Source organism: Octopus sinensis, linkage group LG3, assembly GCF_006345805.1.
Source record: "Octopus sinensis linkage group LG3, ASM634580v1, whole genome shotgun sequence".
Classification (NCBI taxonomy): domain Eukaryota; kingdom Metazoa; phylum Mollusca; class Cephalopoda; order Octopoda; family Octopodidae; genus Octopus; species Octopus sinensis.
The window spans coordinates 32,860,920-32,884,055 of record NC_042999.1 but is presented as its reverse complement, the minus strand read 5'-3'; positions in this window follow the sequence as shown (position 1 = coordinate 32,884,055).

Sequence of the window (23,136 nt, the reverse complement as noted above, 5' to 3'; positions counted from 1 at the left end):
ATATTTTTTTGCTTTGGAGAGACATTTGTGCGATGAAATCGGCACAGTTCTCAATTGGTACCTATTGTGTCGACCCCGAAATAATGAAAGATAAAGTCTATATTTTTTCGATATTTGAACTCACAAAGTAAAGCCGGAAGAATTGCCATGAAGCATTCCGTCTGATGTTCTAACGATTCTGCCAGCTCGCCACCTTGTATGTGCACAGCAGAAATAGTAGGGTGGAGTGGTCTTTACTGAAGTGTTGCAAGCTACGTCTGTGATGTACACAAATTATATTCTAACAAAAAGACAAATGATTAAAAAGAAAACAATACACAAAGTTAATTACACAGACAGAGCTGCAAGCATAAACAATCATAAATTACATAATGGAAACAGGAAAAAGTAAATATTTTGAAAGGAGAAACAAGATTCAAAATCATATGGTGAGTGATAACAGAACCAAGAAAATAACAACAAAATTACAATAATGACCAACAACATAACAACAATATATATTCTTATAAAACGCTGTAGATCACACGTAATGTTTTTTATATGAGCCAGCGTAAAGAAAAGGTGAACGTACTGACGATAAACCTCAGGAAATGAAGTGAATTCTTAATCGTCTAATTTAAACATGTATGTAGCATGAAGAAAGATATCCTGATGTCTTTCAAACATTAGAAATTGTTTCTATACTTCAATCAGTAAACAAGTGAATGTGTTTTCGCCAAAGTATGGAAGAATGTAGCTCATCATTTGAGATGCAGCGTATCGAAATGTAGAGTATACCACGTCTTCAAGACCAAAACACGGGTAAAGAAATTAAGAGAACAATGCAACACAGGCCAGATAACAGATTTGTGACATGCATCATGACTTTAAGGAATACAAGAACTGCGGCTACAGATTCTGGCACCAAAGTTGACGTATACCAATGTTTCCAACAACATAAGCATAAGGCGGGTACGGGATGAGTCGTATCATGTGTCTTATTGGGGCCGAATAACGTCATTGACAGCAAGATTATTTTACAGATCGTGAAGAAATTAAGCTTCTTGCATAGCGTATGAGACATTACTGATATATGTATGGTGATAAATGTCAATGGAATGAGTTAAAGCAGGAGAGAGAAAGTGAAAGTGACCGTTCGTCTGGTCAGAATGGGTTTTTGTTTATAACCAAGGACATAATGCTATGCTATTAGAAAGTTACGATTTGTTGAATATTTGGTTATTATATTGATTCCGTATGTTTGTGTGACATATAACTTTCTTCAAGAGTAAATATTCTTAAATTAATTTTTGTTTCTATGAAAGCATACTTACAACTTAAGACAATAATATGATTCACAATTTTTATATAATGTAATCAAACAATAAATTGCAACCTATTGAGATTCGGTGATACTTTGACTTTTGACATCTCAACCATGACAGTTATAGCTGTGTGAATTCAATTCGCTGGAGCGAATATTTGAATCTACTGGTGTCTATAAAATGTTCTGAAACAATCATTGAGAGTGTGCTACGTGCTCTCATGTCATATATTGATGAAATTGTATTTGCTTTGGCCCTCTCATGATTGTAAAACGACACTTTGTACCGCAGGTCACCAACAGGGCTCGATGCCCTCAGATGACAAAACACACTTTCACGTCGTTCTGGCTTAATTTCAAGTTTCACATAATACATTGATGGCAGCATTCATACTTTAAGGTTGCAGTACCACCTCCAGCTTTATCGATGTTGCATTCTTACATTTGAACCGCTTGAGCATAGGGAAAATGTTTTCCATAATATATTACTTCGTAAATATTCATAGATTTATCTCCACAAAAATCACACCATTGCTTTTACCTTCGCATATCGTATGCTGTCAAAACCAGCTACAGTCATACCGATAGTATATACCAGTCATTCTCAGATGTGCATGATCATGCAAAATGTGTAAATAAAATAATTTGGCCCTCCTCCTCTAGCAGCCTTGGTGGAGATGCCTGTTTGATCAGTGCTGATTGTCAAACAGATTTGTATGTAACAATTGAGTATGACATTGTTAATTTTCTCTATACCCAAATGAAACCTAATTAATTTGACCCTTGGTCATATGAAATTTAAACATTCAACTTTCTTTTTTCGCAACTAATATTACACTGGGCTACAGAATATGTGCTTCTTTTATTTATGATAGAGTTTGGTTTAAGCTATATTTAACTGCTCTATCTAATTAGATGGCAAAACGTGTGTAGGCTAATTAGTTTGCTAGTCTAGTTGTAAGTTAAAGATTTATATACAAAGGTGATCTAGCATCCAAGGTATCTCCTACATTAATAATGCTAATTAATGTTGTTTGGTTTTTATTTTCATTATCTTTATTGTTGGTCCGTCCATGCATAAATTTAGAGTCAGCAGTCTGTATCATTTACCTAATAATGCAAAGTATTCATAATTTAAAATTCTCAATGATTATTTTAATTTCTGTGATTTCTAATGTAAACTAATCAAATGTAAACAACCTCAGCGACTTCATACTTCACTTATACCGGCAGCTGTTCATTTCCATATCATTCGCTAATTGAATATATTGCGGTGACTAAATAATAATTTTATTTTATTAAACGAGTAGACGATTATCTCTATAGCACACTCAAAATTACTGAAATTATATTATACTGATGACAGCGTTAGTTCATTAACGCTAACAATTTTAACGTTAAAATAGTTTAACAACGATTAACTTCGTCATAATTAGGTTTACATTGAGCCATATCCTTCTGATATAAATATCATTACGCATTAATTTAAGTGTTTAATTTGGGCATTAATTTTGCAGTTCTTTCTTTGTTATCCTGCGAGGTTGTTTAGTGCATCAAATTCCAGTGTGCCATTAAGCGTGATATATTCACTGTAACAGAGACATTTATCATAAACTGCAGAGCATATTAATGCATTAATACTCGATAAGAAAAGTAAATAATACAATCTTACAATCAAGAAACCATAATCATTTCTGTAATCTTTGTAAGGATTTTCCATTTAAGTAATCTAATTAAGAACACAATTATAATAAAATGGCAATACTAGGTAAATGATAGAGACTGTTGTCTCTAAATTTGTGCATTGGGCGAACCAACAATAACGATAATAAAAATAAAATAAAATAAAAACTTTGCAATACTAGGTAAATGCTACAGGCTGTTGACTCTAAGTTTGCATGGGGCGGACCAACTATGAGGATAATAAAATTAAAATAAAATAAATACTTTGCATTACTAAGTTTGTGCATGTGGCGGACAAACAATAAAAATAATAAAAGTAAAAACTTAACAAGATTAATTAGTATTATTAATGTAGAAGATACCATGAATGCTATATATAAGCCTTTAACTTACAACTAGACTTGTAAACTAACTGGCCTATGCCTGTTATGTCATCCAATTAGAAAGAGCATCTAAATATAGCTTAAACCAAACTCTATCATAGATAAAAGAAGCACATATTCTGTAGCCCAGTGTAATTTAGTTGTGAAAAAAGAATGTTGAATGTATAGATTTCATTTGATCAAGAGCCAAATTAATTAGGTTTCATTTGGGTATAGAGAAAATTAACAACGTCATACTTAATCATTATTGAATTATAGCCCTCTTTAGAAAACCCATCCTATGTATACCTCTCAAATACAAAGTCACCTTTACAAACACTTCTAAAAACCTTTCCCTGCCGTACGAAAGTTAAACTAATCAAATAATAATTCTGCATATGCGAATAAACATTTTTTTCTTACTGGTTTCAGTCATTAGACTGCGGCCATGATGAAGCACCAACTCAAGGAAATTTTAGTCGAATTTATTGGTCCCAGTATTTATTGTCTTTTGAAACCTAGTACTTATTTTACCGGGCCCTTTCGCCGAATCACTATGTGGCAGAAATGTAAATACCAACACCAGGTGTCAGGCGGTGACAGCGGAGGAAGACACACACACATAAACACATTAGATGGCTTTCCTTCAGTTTTCGTCTACCAAATCCACTTGCAAGGCTTAGTTCGGTCTGAGACAATATTAGAAGACACTTTCTCCAAAGGGCCACGCAATAAGGCTGGGCCCGGAATCAAGTGCTTGGTAAGCCAGCTTATTACCACACAGCCACTCTTGTGACTATAATTGTGAAGTAAATGTTAGCAGAAACAGAAAGATCATATGAATAAATACTGATTTTCACTTCGGATATTAGCATTAAAACTTCGGGTATAGAGAAAATTAGCAACGTCATACTTAATCATTATTGAATTAAATCCTTTTTTAGAAAACCCATCCTATGTATACCTCTCAAATACAAAGTTACCTTTACAAACACTTCTAAAAACCGTTCCCTGCCATACGAAAGTTAAACTAATCAAATAATAGTTCTGCATACGCAAATAGTTCGTGAATATCGACCTTCGTATTGCTTTGGAGATTATCAGATATGTATTTAGACGCTTATTGACTTGATTTGATTATAAGACTGACAGACTATATAAAATCTTGACGCGGTAAACCAACTGTGATAGCATAACAAAACGTTTCTCGTTCTCTGTAATTGATACCAAAATTTCCTGTCATCCACATCTCTAATATGCTCAACACTTGATCATCATAGGCTTATCCCTGTATTGTACGTAACTATAATTAGAACATACTTGGTGAATTTCTTGTAAGAGCAAAGAGTGAACTAGTAAAACTGTTTCATTGTTAACGTGAACAGCATTACATACATTGATTTATGAGAACAAAATAACGTAAAACCACAATATCTGATTATCTAGAGTATAGACCCTGTATAAAAATTGGGAACAAAACCATGACGATCTTGAAGTGTAAAAGAATAATTATAGAGAATAGAAGCGATATATCTCGGAATAGAGAAACAGTAGCACAGTTAAGACAATTACATGTTACTCTTACACAATACAGGAGGGGAATTTTTTTGTTGATTTAATACCAGTATTTGTTTGAGAGTACTGAATTCAAATCTGAGGTTAGTTTGTCACTCGAAGCTCTAGATTTTATGCAATGGAACTTACTCCTTTTGCTCGTAATTTCGACACGTCTCACACGATGACATTGCCCTAGAACATAATGCACCTGTACAGGTAATATCGATTTTATGGAGAGAGCGAGCTCATTTGAATACAAACATTTGATCACTATAAGTAAATCCTCTTCATGGTCTAACGACAGCAGGAGAGTCCACTATATATATATATATGTGTGTGTGTGTGTGTGTGTATGTGTGTGTGTGTGTGTGCGGGTGTGTATTTGTGTGTGTATGTGTGCTTGTGTGTGTGTATGTATGTAGGTATGCATGTACGTATGCATGTGTGTATGTATATATGTGCGTTTGTGTGTATGTATATGTGTGTGTGTACATTGATTAACAGATAGCACTGGTCAACAAACTTTTAGTTTAATTGATATCAACACATTTTATTGCCTAATTTCAGTGCATAGATTTCAGATCTGAAGTTCATTATTTCATAAATGCTCCATTTATTTTTCGCAATCAAAGTATTTCAAAATCTCAAAATTTCGTCTTCATCACATTAACGTCATAGACTATCAGAAGAAATATGTGATGATAATCGCTTTAAATTACTGATTAATAACTAGGAAAATTTAAGATAGTATAAATTTATTGAAGAACACAATTTGAAATATTTTCCCTAATAAAGTTATACGTATTATAAAAGAGATTTATAAATAAGAAATTAGTTACTTTGAGTAGGCAAAGCTCGATTTCAGTCTATTCACGCAGGGATTTGTAATTGAAACTCATCTGCTTGTGGACAGTGCCAGGACAATTTCTCTTAATGCTCCAACAGTAGTCTGCTAATATACGTTTGTCCTATTTCGCCAGGTAACGGTCTTCCATGGTCTTGCGGTCCTAATAGAACCGCTTGCTTCGTTGATCACTTACGGCTCCTAGGTGCTCAGGGAATTTACCAAAATAACTGTACATGAAATAGAATGTGACATTAAGTAAAACTGACAACATATTAGCTACGAGAGTTTGATACTTCTTGGCCTTTTTATCACCGATAAAATTTTCTATTGCCATCACGAATGAAAGTCATTAGATCTGTCCTTGACATCCATCATTTTGATCACGTACAAGAGTAAGAATCTGTCGACCATCAAACACACCTGCCTTATTATCAGATTGCACAATTACAAGTGTTTTTTTTATTATGACACCATCACTAGATGTATCATAAACCAGCTCATGAGGAGGAGGAGGCTCCACCCGTTTACTTTCCTTATTATTATTATCATTATTATTATTAAGGTGAATATTATGCAGGATAACACACATATATGTACAGAGAAATTATCTGTCCATCTATGTATCTATCAAACATGTATACACACACACACACACACGCATATATATATATATATATATATATATATATAATATATATATATATAATATATATATATATACATGTCTGTGGGTAAACAATCTTGGATTGTTGTCATGTGACAGTATAATGGAATTGCAGATAAACAAATGATGAACATATAAAAAGGAATGCATGCCTTTCTAATTAGCGTACGTCCAAGCCTTGTTCAGAGGAACGTTATAGATTATTATATTGCTAAAGTTATTAAAGGTCTAGATGTATTTGCAGTTATCCTCTTCTTCTTCTTCTTCTTCAAGTTGCTACCTGGAATCGATCTCGGAATCTTGGGGTTAGTAGCCTGCGCTCTTATCCACTACGCCATATTCCCGTGGGCAATTATGGAGTGAATTTTCAGGGCTTATAGCTCTAATATTTCCCTATTCTTCCTTAATACCGGTTCTCATATGCTATTCATATCTGCACTCGGTCTGCGTAGTAGGAGGTTGTTGTGTCCTAGCATATGTTCTGCTTCTTTTACTTTCCGTATTTCCAGTGGTGTTCTCTGCCTTTTATTTAACTCCATCCCCCAGCGGGAGGTGGTCTCCATTTTTCCAGACATGATCAGCTATAACCGATTTATCAATATCTCCTCGTATCACAGCATGTTTCGCCTTTGTACAATCTACCAAAGCTTCATGGAATGAAGTACACGCAGTTCTTGGTCATATTCTCTTCTATTGGTAGTATTATCCGAAGGAGACATTTGCGAAGTGTTGTATTACTCTTGAATACTGTCCTGATGTCATATGGCCGCATATCTTCTGTATCTCTTCGGAGAGGCCTTTCACATAAGGTAGACAGACTCCAGACAGTCTATTGGTTTCATCCTCTCCTTTGTTCATAATTGGAGTAGATAGTATGTTTTGGGGGTAGATGTTGCTTAAGAGATTGTTACTGTGCTTGATCAGTTTTTCGTAGTGGGTATCCCGATCGCTGCTTATATTCTTTGCTCGATGCTTTAGACACTGAGCAATTCCTCTCTTTACACTGCATGGATGGTGGGAATTGAAATTGGTGAAATTCTTCGCGTACGATGTTGAGTCTAGTAAATTGCTCGCTCATGCGTTACTGCTCCCTCATAATTCAAGAGAGATGGAAAGGTGATCAAACCGGAAGTCAATTGCGATTTTCAGCAAACTCCAGCAAATTCAAGTTCTCGAAAATAAATACATTTTTTTTTAGAGAGAAATAAATTATTTCTGAAAATAGTTGTAGTTTTTACTTGATATTATATTCAAATTTGTCAAATGTATCAAACTGACACCTTTTATAATTTCTTCATATGTTATGTATAACAGTTCCCATTGTCAGTAATGCCTGTCTGTTTCAATTTTTAGGAAGTATCTAAAATGTTCATGGAATTTCATCCCAAGTAAGGTCACGTTTCGTCCTTATAAATATCCAAGTGAATGTCATGAATAAAATTTGCAATTCTAACTGAGGATTAGATACAAAAATTAGTTTTGTTGTTCTATAATGGGATATGCAACACTGGGAAGTTCTTTCCATTTAAATTGATCCACATCGTGCATCTATTTTGCATTCTAGGAAACAAAAAGGAAAAGTAAATTATCACTATAGTTAGTGAGAGAAGCACTTTCATCAATATTTCGCTTGAAACTTAAGGCGCTCGATACTTCGCCATTTAAGAGAGAATAAAATATGTAATGAAAAAGTCATGCCTATAGGAGGTATAACAGACAAGAGAATGAAAGAATAAATTTAATAACAAGAACACGTACTTGTGGGAAACTTAATTCAATCATATGATATTTTATATGATATTAAGAATATGCCTAATGGCAGGACGAAAATGGTAATGATGAAACAATCTGACAATAATTGGAAATGAAAAGTGAGAAGGTACATCATAAAATAAAATAAACAATGAATTATCTTACGGCTGTTTTATGTATTAGACATAAATAATTATGTCATAGATGCCCTGTTGCTTTTATTCGCGGTTACAATAAGCTTTCGAATAAAGCTTACGCAGTAAGATATATATGGAAATTCTTACTTTTTTCGTTTCAACTTTCAGCTTCCGCTGCATTTACTTAGCACTGCATGAATTCGGCTTTTTAATACTAAGAACACAATTTATGGAAGTAGGGAGATAGTTGTGAAGATATAAGTGCTACCATTAGTTGGAACATTCCACTGACATTTAAAATATTCATATAATTAAAAACGCTAAATATACTAGATCACTCCAAACTATAGTTGAAGGGTCAAAAAGTTACGAAAGCCATAAATCTCACCAAAATATCTAAAGACTACACCGAGGAACAAATTACATATATTGAATTAGATTTGACAGTTAGTTCTAGGTACTTTGGATGCATTGAGGACGAAATTGACTCGATTACGTTCTGATTTTAGAGTTCCCTTGGTAAGTTTATTATTTCGTAAAACTACGTAATTTAGTCACTAGTACACTGGCGCATACCCTGTTAAGAATCACCAGGACCTGACAGAGACAAACCGACTAAAATTTAATATTTAATCGTATTTAACGCATCCAAATTACTTAGAATCAAGTCTCAGTTATTGTTCAGTAAAATGTGTTCCGCAGTATTTTAGGTGTGCAGCAATGGAGGCAACCTCTCCTCGTATTCTTTATCCCCAAACTCATATTTTCTTCAATTTACATTCTCGTCAAAATGTCTGGATGTTTCCAATTCTTAAAGACGTTTTGTACTTCTTTTCTCCCAGAACAGAGAAGTTACTATATCCCATGAACATCTGATGGTACTGAACGCATATCTTTCTCTTAAATATAGACAGCTGTCTTTTGGGCCAATTCATTCTCAGACTAATGAAAGTCTGCTATGGCTGATCTTGAAATCCAATACTACGTGCAAGCAGGTGATCAGTCGGCAACAAAACCGACCCCTTAGTGAGTTTCTCCAGTCGGAATGACTAAAATTAGCGCCTACAAGAATTAAAAGGCAAATAACTCAATAGCAGGTTGATTCCCATCAGAGCTAATAAGGGCTATGACCAAAGGGGTTGAAGGTTTCAACAGGATCGTCAGGAGCAAAGAAACACCTGAATGGAAGATACTCGAATTTCGAATTCATTAAAAGGCAGTTGGCTCTGGTGGTATAACAAAACTCGAAGAAGACGGAGGCTGGTAGAAAATATTGTTGAAAAGTTCAAGTGACTAACGTTCAAAATGATATGTAATAACGTGATAGATGTGAATTGAAGCCAAGTGGATTCGTTTACAAAATATTTATTACTACTTAAACTAGAGTAATAGCTGCGTTTCTTTTGAACTTAATGTATTGCATTATGCTATTGCACGCTGTCAACTTTATTGCATACCCTGTAAACACGCTATTAACGAAGTCTTCAATTCGAATTCTAAAGAAAAGTGAAACTTATCTCGATAATGGCTTGGAGTAAAATATGGATACTGTGTCGTTATATGTCTACGTCTTCAACTCAATAAAGTTGATAACCCATTGAAAAGCATCTGGGTTGCCGAAATGTAAAATACAAATTAACGAGAATAACCGAAATCATTGCGTCACAAGCAATTCCTGTTTTGCATTATCAAGCCGAAAAATATTTATTGCTTTCTGCATAAATTCTAAGGAGATTTCTTGGTAAACCAAGTGCACTCTATAGTGGTCCACGAAGAATAGAGATAGGCAAACATTCTACAATTTAAATTTTTTCTACAGTTTTCTCAGAAATATATCGAAGTCTTGAAACAGTAATTTCTTGTGTAGTTGTTAATACAATATGCTAACTAAATAATTTTTAAAAACTTATTTGGAGATTATTGTACATTCTTGATGGGAGGCCAAATCTATCTAATTTAAACTCCTGCCAGTATATAGCTCGTCCACTAAAATGCATTCATTGCATCAGACACTATATTTTTTTCTATAAATATTGGTGTTGTACCTCGTCACTGAAAATCACCAACCGCATCAAGATGTATACTTTCTATTCTTTTGGATAAATCATGAGAGTCGTGAATTCCTATTATGCATTCCATCAACACATATCTAATTATTTCTAGTCCCCCTTATTGTTTCTCAGTTGGAGAGTTAAATTCATGGCATAATAGTTCATTTATTTCAATCGGTTCTCGGTCTAAGCGTTTTCATTTGCTTCTTTTTCCATTATATTCTGATCATGATATCCGTTAGGAAATCTTATTCGAACTATCTTTAATTTTGTAATTTATGTCAACAGGTAATGAAACAGGTCAAGTCGACATTGACATGTGCTAATTGACATGTGCTAATTCATCTGTTATATCTAATTAATTCTCTAATTAATTCTCACATCTTCAGGGGCTAAACAAATGAGCATGGCCAGGATTGCGCTTTCATGTGTGAAGGGAGGATGTATGCTGTCTGAAAGATGGAGATGAAGAAGAAGAAGAAGAAGAAGAAGAAGAAGAAGAAGAAGAAGAAGAAGAACAACAACAACAACAAGAAGAAGAAGAAGAAAGAAGAAGAAGAAGAACAACAACAACAACCTAAAATAAAATGAAATATACCAAACTACAAAGTTATATGAAATATAATCACACAAGTCATCTTTCGATGTCATATGGCCGCATATCTTCTGTATCTCTTCGGAGAGGCCTTTCACATAAGGTAGACAGACTCTAGACTTCTATTGATACTATGATGGCTGTATGGCTGTTGTTACTTGATTGTAGCTTCAGTTTTCGTCTTAAAAATGCAGGTGCTTCTGAAACGAGTCTTCATTCAGTCTCTCGTAGCACTTGAATCATCCAATCCATTGAACTACGCAATACACTAATCATTATCATGAGCTCTTTTGTATAGATTATAAGTTCTGTAGAATTTTTTCCTTTTCAATGTTTATTTTTGTTGACGTTGATTTTCAAAAATTGTATGTAAAAAGATAATATCAATGGAATAAGCTTGTATTAAAAACTTTTATTGGAGTATTCTTGACCCCCTTCAACACCCAATACATTAGACTTTGTTTTGTACCGTTTGGTGATGATCAGTACAAAATACGGTCTTTGATATATTCAATGGTCTAATGTATTCTGCATTGCAATACCAGTCTCATTTCTGAGACGGTGCCGCTATTATACAAATATACACCTTCGTCTGCGTGTAAGAGAGGGTAACTATACTAATTGGCATTCTGTCACTAATATACACACTCCAGGCTCTGGATCGCAGTTGTACCGACCTCCATTTCTAGTGTTTCTATTGCCCCTATAATTGTTATTGTTACTTAGCGATAGCCACACTTACGTTTCTTCAGTACCTCGTAACTTCAGGAGTTCCAGTTCCCTTCAACTCTGCACTAATAATTATGATGAATTCTTCCGTCTTATACTATAAGCCATGTGGAATGTCCTCCATGCCCGTGATCTGTTTGTTGATATTGGCTTTCAAAAAATTAAAGTGAACGTTTAAGACATTTCTCCAGAGGTTCCATAAAGGACATGCACAATGTCGTTTCATTTAGACGTCTATACCAACTACAACCCCGTAATTTAAAACGGCCAGACAAATCAGACACAATTGATTACCATAAACTTTACAGGTGAAATTATAAATCAGAATACAATATGTGATGTTAACAAGGTTTAATAAGTGTGGTAACAGTTCTCGTAAAGTATGTATAATCATAACTAGCTCATATTTCATAAACTCTGAAACGAATAGAAATGATAATTACGGACACCTAATTTGAAATACACAACAGGAAAATATTAGGCAATATTCACGTATCTGCTTCAGAAAAATATCATTATAAATTTGTTATAGACACTTGGGGAAATAATTCAATTCAGAGTTCCCGCTGATCATTAAAAAATTACATACTCACTAATATTTTAATTTAATATTCATAACAAAAGGAAACTAATATAAAGATAAATTCAACCAATGTGTAACGGCTGAGTCTATGGAAAAATATTCCTCTCCATTTTATTATTTCTTGTTATTTTACATTATCTCCAATAGACTTACAAATTGACAAGCCAGTAATTGACTTAAATAGCCGAAAGTAATGCTGTAGCTACAGAAGAAAGAGTGAGTTCAATTTATCTATAAAATAAGAAATATACAGGCCTTCCTTTCCAAACAAAATTTCGTAAAAGAATATTCCACTATATTTAATTTAAAATTACATACAGATATAATCTATATAAAATTCTTATATATTTAACCAAGTTCTGATGTATAGTAGGTTCATATTTCAGTTATATACGTATACAATTCCAAATTTGCAAAATATTTCCGATCCTGCAATGAAATGGGGAAACCCCTGAAAGCAAGGGTTTATACATTTCTGGACCATATTTTGTTTATAGTAAACCTGTGGAATAGTATATGCTATCTTTTCCTCGCATACTTATTTCTTGAATCTTCAGTTTCATACTCCAAGCTTTAAATATATTGATATCCATCACACTATAATCTTTTAATTTTTAATTGCTATATATTTCAAATTTGTTTGGTTTATCTAGTTTTTTAGAATAAATTGCATTTCAGCAAAATTCTGACACAGTCTAATGCAAAGTGTGTGTTAGTGAGGGCAGATGTAACATCTGCTTTATTCGAAAATTAAATTTCTAAAGCACCACCAATCCTATTGTAATACCATTTTAACTATTAACGCACTCGTCGTTTTATTTTATTGATATTTAAGTGTAATAACAACTTGCCAGATCTCATGAATATATATTTGAGAAAAAGCAAAATATTTTCACACATCTATACTTTTATATCAGGAATAAACAGAAAAAACGTCTGAAAATGTCATTATATAAATTGGATTTTAACTTTATATTTAAAATTCAACTTATTATTAATCTTCACGTAATCGTTATTTAAAACCAGCAGAAGCAGCATGATGAAGCTGTCAGCTAAATTGTATATCATTCTTATATACGAGTAAAATATTTATAAATCAAACTGATAAACACTCAGTTACCATGAACTATCATTATCACACAACTTATATAAGTCTTTCCATCTTTCGTAAGTTTTATAGATATTCTGAACAGAAAACTGCACGGACTCTTAACGTCTATTGGAAGATATTTTAATCATATATTTTAAATGTAGGCTTAGCATCTACAAATAAATATGATAATAATTGAATGCGATCCTTTTTCCATGGCTTGTAGTGCTTGATGTAAATCTTCAAATGAAATGGTAAGTAGATACAAACATAACAACTATAAATGAAATGCCCTTAAATAATCTGGAATTCAAATTTTTATATCGTCGGACTGATTCAGCAAACCTTTTAGTTTCATGGCTCCATTATCATTTTCTCATCATTTTCATCCGATAATAGTGGTTAATTTATCTACATTGCTTGTTAAAGTGCAAGATACCGTTATAATTAAAGTGTGATCTTTGGATTTGCAAATATGTGTTTCTAACGATTTTATATTAAAATACTATTTTATGCATCTTAAATAGACTTTACGTAATTATTCCTGCCTTCCAAATAATAACATTCGTTAAGAAACAGAAGAAAACATTATGGAGAAAACACATAGATAGCGTAGAAGTGCTCAAGTAGAAACGGAGACGTTAGGTAAGTGCAGTGGATAGAATGGAATATTTGTTTCAGTTCAGACAATCTTTATTTTATCTTAACTAAACGCTTATATGTATGTGTTAATCGTAATCTGCCTGATTTGAACGTTTAAATGCATCCAATTTTATCACACCTTCGTCAAGAACTGAACGCATATCTAGAGTAAACATAATTTTCATTTTTCCCTGAGAATGGGGAATTCTTTGGGAATGAATGTTAAGATTCCTCTGTAATTCGGACAAATGAACTCTACAAACAATTGGGGGTACACTCTATTGTTTCTAACATGTATTACAAAACTCTTTTTAATCCCTATTACTATACCATATTTTGATTTAAACAAAAAAAACGTTTTTTGTATATATTCTATTATTAGTATGTTAATATATCTATATACCTATATATCCTTGTATATTTTTAGTATTCAATTAAACCCACATAACTTTTGCTTTCGATTATGTTATTTGGAGTACTGCTTGGTGTCAGCTTCCTAAGCGACTGAGTTTACCAAAACTGCTTGATTCAGTGTACAGCTTCAGGTTCAAAAAGGTTACAAATAGAAGTGGGCTTCAGAATATGATTTGAGAGTGATAATGACCTTAGTATTCGGAGAGCTGTATGATATTGTCACTGAGCATCTATTACCATCTAATTATGCCCGGAAATGTTTTCCTATGTTAGCCTTAATATTAAAAAAGAAAGTTGAAGAACTATATTATTGCCCTGCATCTCTTTTTAGGTTTCGTAATTTTTAATTGAACTGTTGTAAGACATCCTCGAAATCTTTTAGTTATGGTATTGTAATTTTTAATATTGATTATCCGTATCAAGTTTTTGATGGGAGTGATGGGACTCTTTATGTTCATATTTGATTTTCTCATTCGCTTTATGTTAGGGCATATGCTACTAGAGCACAAGAACAGAGAGGATCACTGCATTGATGTGTACATTTATTTTTAACATATTTCTATACATTCGAACGCAAAGCTCATTTACAGGATATTGTCGCAGAGAAAAGACGTCGCCGTATAGTCCTTGTATGTAAAAACATATGGTATCTAGTTCCCAATGACGTCAAATGATTAAACTCAACAATCTGTTCGGCAGAAGTTTGCCGTTTATTAGCAGGTGACGAATCAACATGTGTTAAATATTTCAGAAATGAGAAAATATATTTGGTGATGTGTGTTCAGACTCGATGTCTGTAAACCTCTCATATCACATGGCGTTCTGTTTGATGTATTTTAAAACATAAATCCAATGGAAAAGGTTTTATTTTTCCGAGAAAACATCACAAAGCATTCTAATCTAGTCTTTCACATTCTAATCTGCAGCAATATCATAGGAAGTATATGTACCTATCTCTATATATTAACTCTGACTGTTTGAGTCTGACTAATCTCAGCATGAGAAAGACGTTAAATTTTTGCGACACTTTATATGCAGGGACGGTTTGTTTTGTGTATTCGTATGACACAAATTATATCTGCAACTCACCAGGTAATATGTTTAAAACATATGTGCCATCTCTAGTGGATTTTAACTTTATTTTTAGCACGGTTCACACGGAAATATATATTCATGTGACTGTGTGTGCGCAAATCTTGGGAGTTACATCAGTGAAGATCCAAAATCCCAATGACACCCATGTTAAAGAGTTTTCTTATGTATTAAATCTACCGTAAATCCTCGAATATAATCCACATTTTTTTCCCACAATTTAAAGGTCAAAATCCCTAGTGCATACTATATACGATGTTAAGAATGAAAATTATTTTCTAAGCAATGTCCGAGTCTCTATTTGCAGTCCGGCAATATTTATTCAGACGCATTTTGTGATGTCGGGCGCGAAACAAACTTAAATCATGCTTAACATGCAGTTAGCAACACTTATTCAACGTTATTACTGTTATTTCTTTATTTAACTGCAAACAAAATGCACAAAAATACTACATGCTTACATCATGTTATATGTACAATAATAATAAAGGATGTTACCGTATAGATTTTTACAAAGCAAGGACGGTATATAGAACTCCTTGACTCAAGTTAAAGAAGGGGTGCGTATTATACACAAGGTTTAGATTTTTTCAGAGGTACAGCCCCCTAAAAATCCCCTGCGTATTATACACTAGGGCGGACTATACTCGAGGATTTACGGTACTTTCTTTTTTTCATTCCGAAGAAAAAACTGTTAATTTTAGGTCAACGCAATATAAAACCAAAAGGGGTAAGGTAATTAGATATCGTGCTCTGTGTGATCTTTGTACACAGAAGTCTATCGTGTAATATTTCAGGTGACGCGGAGGAATGTGAGTCTATAGAAAGTCTAGACTACAATATTTTCAAACAAATTGTTTAAACAACATTCCTAATATACTTGGGTGAATGAGAATGAAGTATAGGGGTTACACATAAAGTAAGTAATTACAAAAAAGTGAAAAATGTTGAAATGTTTTAAAAATTCATTTCAATTGTCTTAACAGCATTGAAATCTAGTAGGCTCAATGACAATAAGCCTACTATGTACATAGAAAGTAATGTTACTCATAAACAATAACGGTATGAAGTTTACTGCAAAAAAGGGGAAAATAATAATATGTTTTAAAAAGTCATTTCAAGTAGGGTCATGCGCTTTAAGGTCAATGGACTTAAGTAAAAGATTCTTTGCCTATATGAGTGTGTGAATAGTAAGGATAATGTTATGTGGAGATAGGTAAAAGAAGGTGGACTGTACAGAAGTCAAAACGTGTGGGTAGTGTGAGGGTAATGACACGGTTAATATAATCACAGGGCATGATATCGAGAACAGTTGTTTGTGTGTAGTGGATTTTGTATTAAGAGATTTCTTAACATTTTATCGCAAGTATGTAACATAGTTGAATTCATATGATAAAACCTTGTAACAGAGGTTGCGAAGAATGCCATTAAATATTTCAGTCAGTGGCTAGATACTAAAATTATGTCACCACGGAGAAATTTCCATCCTCCCACCACCCATGACAAATTTGGGTAGTTTATGCTCAAACATGATGGAACATTCTACTTTCAAGTGACTAGATGTACAAAGAAGGAATATACCAATAAACAATTCTCTCATAAAGTGTCACTACATTAGAAAACTTATGGACATGATAAACATCAAAAATTAATTATACACAAACATACACACATAAAAACACACAAGCTGATACACACACACACACAAACATATGTATATATTTTTGTATATATACTAGATTTATCTACCGTGATATGTTGGGTCGCAACCGCACCAAAGTGAAAATGCCGATGCACGAGGGCAAAAGGTAAAATACTATTTCGGACTTTATGCAATAAAATTCTTATGTAATACAGTTCTCTTGCCTTTGGTGTGACAACATAAACACGCCCAAGTGTTTCTTCTTTGAAAACGTTCAAATGATCTTCAACTTTTCCCTCACTTTTTCTTTGCCATTATATTTTACTAATGTTCCAAGGGAAATACTTCAGTATAAAGCAATGCATTTGCAAAGTGAACATTGGTGCACAATGAAAAGAATTCTATCAATGTTGTCCTCATATGTTGTTCATTGAGAGACATACATATCCTCATTATTTCTGAGCAATATTCTTTATACATCTGGTAGAGGAACTGGCAATCTCATTTTTGCAGGTGCTCTTTCATGAACTGAAAACAGTGACAAGCAAAATCTGTAGCAAGTCTTTCTTCCGGATATCTTAGTATCTAAGCTGAAGTGAAGTCAGCATGTTCTTTCTCTATCTTTTTACCTTCCTGGAGATTTTAGGTAAAATTTTACTAATGGTGTTTATGGAATTATCATTATATACAGATGAAATACACAACACACACACACGTACGTATATACTCGCATATATATTGTGATAGGGAAATGGCTTGATAGTTTGTATCACCTGAAAAATATGGGGATATTTTCATTACCGCCGCAATGTAGTCTTCATCATTTGTTATATTCAAATCGAAAATATTGCGTTAAAAATGAATAACTCTCACTAGCATCACTATAGAAAGCCACCCCCGACTAGGTCTGCCAATGACATATACCCGTCAGAGATATCGTGCATGCATCAGTCCATAATCTTTCGTGATTTTTTTGTTACTTCAGCTAGTCCTGATTTATTAACCATAAACTTAAATTTGCATAGAAAGTGTACTCGTAGAATTACGGCCGAGAAATACGAAATATATGGCCAAAATCCTGATATGTTTAGTTTATCTGCAACTGCGAATGTTCTAGAGCTAATATGTCCCAAAAAATGAAATGCAATATTTTCCATGTTGTTCAAGGACTCCAGCGTTCCTACATCATCTCATTTCATAATTGAACGCAAAAACATGAGTGTGAATGTGTATGTGTATATATATATATGTATATATATATATATAACGGGAAGCTTTATGAGAATAGACAAAAGACGAAGGCAGGTTTACGGAAATAAACAAAAGACTTTATATATATATGCATAATAGCGCCTACACGCTTTTTTTTCTCTCCTTGTTTCTCTCCTTGTTTCTTTCCTGTGTATCTTTCTGTCGAAGAGCTTAGGCTCGAAACGTAAAAGACTTGTTCTATTTCTATTCCTGAGCGCCATACCAATACATTTGTTTGTTTGTGCTCCACCTGCCTTTGTCTTTTGTTTTTATTTTCGTAAACCTTCCCGTTATATATATATATATACGTTACGCATATAATGTATCTGAATTTTTATTGCATTAGTTATATAATTACTCCATTGAAGGAATTTCTAGTAGAAAACTTTTTAAAAAAATTAATGACTTCAGAAAACGTCCGAGTTTTAAATTAAAATTAAAATTTGTTCAAATTAAAAACAATTAGTAAAATCACTTTGAAATTTTTATATTTGGCGCAAATTTATGCCGATTATCATTGCAAAAGTTTGATTATTTATATGTATTTTTTAAATGATTACACCGCTTTACACTGCAGCCAACGTAAGATAGAAATCTTTTGACGAACAAATTTAATCTGTTTGTTTGATTAATTTGCTAAATTATTTTATCGCAAAGGCAAGCAGAGTACTATTACTTTGCAATATAAATGTGTTAAATATGGCACTTAAGTTTTGTTTGATAGCTGTGTTTACTTCTTGAAGTGCATACTAAGTACATTCAGTATTTTCAAGTACCATTCGTGAATCTGTTCTCTTCTCATTTGATTAGAAGTGTTTTTCCACGAATAAACTTCTTGGTAGGAGGTAAAGTTGCTATGAAGTATAGATTTCCTTTTTAATTATCACTGTGTTGCAATGAGTAGATAACAAATCTTTTTTATTCATTGGAACACCACGTTAACAATTAAATACTGCAAAAACTGCAATGTAAATATTTTAGACGACATAAACGAATTCTCCTAAGACTAAGCTATCTAATATTAATCAACCAAATAACGACTGACTAATGAATTCAGTTAAAGATGACATACAAAATTAGGCCATAACACAAGTATAAATATAATGTAATGGGGAGAAAACCCATGATCATATTAATACAAAAGAACGCCGGTTAATATCAATTCATTTGGATGGAGATGTCGAAAGTGTATAGGTGTTTTCAGGCCATTCAGTACGGAAAAGCTGATGTGTAAGTAATTTTATTTATGTGGTTGAGTTAGCGTGTTGGCTGATACGTCGATGCATATCCCCAAGTATATCTATCTGTTCGCCTAAACAACCTCAGGTACAGAAACTTTGGAATGTTCTAGAATGTTTCATTGTGTCAGTAATAGCTAGGACTTTGAGAATCCACTTCAGTTTCTTTTGAACTCTCTACAAAAGTGCATAACGTTTGTTCCCCATCGCGGAGAAAAAGTCACGTGTGTATGTAAGCATGTAAATATGCATGTATTTACCTATTTATATACGTATATAGATTACGTATTCATTTATATGAATAAATGTTATTTGTGGAGAAACACGTCCAATCAAAGAAACATGTAACACGTTTATATTGAAAAGTGATTGCACTCTGGTTGCTTTTGTGATAAAGTAATGTAGCAAAATTAATTAAACAAACCGATTGTTATTCATATTTTTCAATTATCTTGACTGAGCAAAATCTTGTTAAAGGATATGAGAAGATAACAGTGTATATATATATATATATATATATATATATATATATATATATATATATATATAATAATAAATATTAGGGAATAAATCCAAATTTATGTGTGACCGGGTATATGTATATTGTTTATGAATGTGGGTTGTATGTGTGTGTGCGGGGTATGAATAAGTAATGTGTTGAAGTATTTGGCTGTTTTTTGGTTTTTGTTTTGTGTTTTTTGTACATCTTTAAATATGAGAACTTTAATAATAGGTTTCTTTATATTCAATTGTTTATAGGGTTTATTTTAGATTATATATTGATTATATATAGATTATATATAGATTATATATAGATTATATATATTTATATTTTTTCATTGACAATTTTATTATTTTAAACTTATATTTTAAAATATTGATATTTTAGATCGGAAATCCACCTGACGAATGTCATTTGAAGACATGAAACAATTGTAGTGGCGGTTTATTTAATTTATATTAAAATTTTTATGTATTGATTAAGTCTTTCCTTGTTTGTTTTCCAAAATAGTGATTTTGTCTCGAATTAATATTATATATATACATATATATATATGTGTGTGTGTGTATGTGTGTGTGTGTGTGTGTGTGTGTGTGAGTGTATTGATTCCATTTCAAATATACCCAATATATCAGTAGATATACTGGGTATATTCCTGAAGTGGAATCAGAGAAACTTACTGTCCAGTTTTTTTTTTAAATACCGAAATGACATGTATCTCATCAGACTACTGTCTAGATTGCATAGTTCTGCTGTCGTTCGGGATATAAAGTCCCCCAAACGAAGTTACTTTTCACTATTTCTTTTTCAATATTATACTAATCATATTTAATAACAATTTCTTGACATTTAATCTAACAATACAGAGTTTTAATTTTCTTTATTGGACGAAGAATTTGTCAATGGACAGCTAATGAATAAAACTCTCCTGGATAATTCATTCATTTCATATTCTATTGATTATACTCCTAAGCACTGATACAAATAATAGGGAAAAGAGAGATAGTGTGGTGTCAAACACAAAATTTCATCAATACAATTACGGTAACCCTTTGAAAGAAATGTTAGGCATAACCACTATGCATATGTTGTTCTTAAAAGTAAACAATGTAAACATTTTGAGTCTGGGAATCAAATATTACTCTGTGGTATAATATTGCTTTAGCTTTCCAACTTAAACCAACGCAGCCACACCGGCAGATCAAACTGAATACGAGCTGAAATTTTATTAGAAATCCAGATCAAAGTCAGATCTGCTATTGTTAAAAGTAGCTGGTAATATTTGATGGCAAACGGCGAATTGTAAGAAAATGAATATAATTTTTATTAGTTTACTTCGAAAATGTTGGGTAGCCTCTCTCTTTCTTTCTTTCTTTCTTTCTTTCTTTCTTTCTTTCTTTCTTTCTCTCTCTCTCTCTCTCTCTCTCTATTATGTCGCAATACTACACAGTGGCTGTGTGAGCTACGAAATCCTCGTTGCCACTGTTATATCGCAATACTTTGCATTTTATAAATTCTTACCTTATATATCTGGTATTAAAAGGACATGAACATTATCAAGCAGAAATCAAATCATGAAATTAAAGAAGCCTTTATAAATATCTTCTTAAAATTACCCGTTTTTAGGAATCTTTCAATATATATGCTACTTTTTTATCATACGATCTTTATGATTTAACTAAAAAAGGACTAGGTGGGAATGTATATATATATATTTTTTTCTCTCCTTGTTTCTTTCTGTGTTTCGTTTCTGTGTATCTTTCTGTTGAAGAGCGTAGGCTCGAAACGTAAAAGACTTGTTTTATTTATATTCCTGAGCGCTATACTAATACAATTGTTTGTTTGTATTCCACCTGCCTTCGTCTTTTGTTTATGTTCATAAAGCTTCCCTTTATATATATATATATATATATATATATATATATATATATATATATATATATATATATATATATATATATATATAATATATATATATATATATACATATATATATAAACTGTTGTGTCTGGGGAGAGTCATTGTCTTTTTGTGCCTTATAGTCAAAACTATTGAAAACGTTGCAGGACGCAACGAAAATTTTAGGAAAATAAAAATAAGAAATAACTGGAAATTTTACCGGTGAGTGTGTTACATTATAAGGCACAACAAGGAAATGACTTTCCCCATATACAACGGAATATGCTTCAACACAAGAACTCAAATAAAGAATCTTACTAACCAAAGCAAAAATGATATATATATATATTGCTGTTATGTCGCACGTTCGGATGCATTCTACTTAACCCAACTCCGCTTGACGTCTAAATTTCTCCCGCTACATCTACTTATTGGGCTAGTCTACTTCATCGTCTGGGGGGCGTCCATACAACACTCTCTTTCGCACACACAAACACACACACACAAAGTTACACATTTATATGAGAATGATAACAGATAGTATGATAAGAGTGCTGATTGTAATATTAATTCAATGACATTTTGTAGCATTTTATGCTAATGAATCCTGCTAATTCTTTACCAATGTAATTATAGAATAACACTGTACGGATGTGTATAATCATTACAGAGCCTAGTCAGAGATTTATTCATGAAAATACGATAGCCAATGGATGTTTCTATTACATCTACAATTTCAAACATATGCGTTACCTCTATTTATCTCTCATATATATGATAATATGGGTGTGTATGCAGGAACACACACATTTATACACACAGGCACACATATATGTATGTATATATGTGCGTGTGAGTGTTTGTATGTAGGTATGTTTAACTATACACGTATTTTCGTGTAAATTTGTGTGCATACAATGTAATTTAGTATTCCTTTCAGCGTATAAATAATGACTAATGTTTTTTCGTTACTGTATCACAATGTGTTTTCCATTGGGGCTTTAACACTAAAAGAACCAATTTGTTAAAAGTATGATTTCGATACACTCGCACACACACACACATACACTTGCTCACACAGACGCACAAACACACACTCACAC